The sequence below is a fragment of the Gavialis gangeticus genome, unplaced genomic scaffold (genome assembly GCF_001723915.1).
Source record: "Gavialis gangeticus isolate Ggan-Ray unplaced genomic scaffold, GavGan_comp1, whole genome shotgun sequence".
In the NCBI taxonomy this organism is placed as follows: Eukaryota; Metazoa; Chordata; order Crocodylia; family Gavialidae; genus Gavialis; species Gavialis gangeticus.
In genome coordinates this window covers 4,759,279-4,759,572 of record NW_017729030.1, presented here as the reverse complement: position 1 = coordinate 4,759,572, position 294 = coordinate 4,759,279, and positions in this window count along the sequence as shown.

Below are 294 nucleotides of genomic sequence, written 5' to 3'. Positions count from 1 at the left end.
AAGCTCTAGAAGGCACATGTTCGCTAAGGAATAACAAGAACTGCTTTTCACTGCTCCCATTTATCTTAATAATAGATTTTACCCATTGGAGGATATAAAAATGTCTTTTTAGAGGCTGATTTGGCTAATGCTCTGGAAATACTGAAATTTTAAGTCTGAGTAGAGGCAAAAGACTGAACACAGAATAAACTGAAGGAGAGATTTGCTTTTTTCTTGGTTACAGCTTCAGTTTATTCCACTCCCTTTTTCAGTTCAAGGAGGAAATAAACCAATCCTTAGTGTGCCATCTTTTGC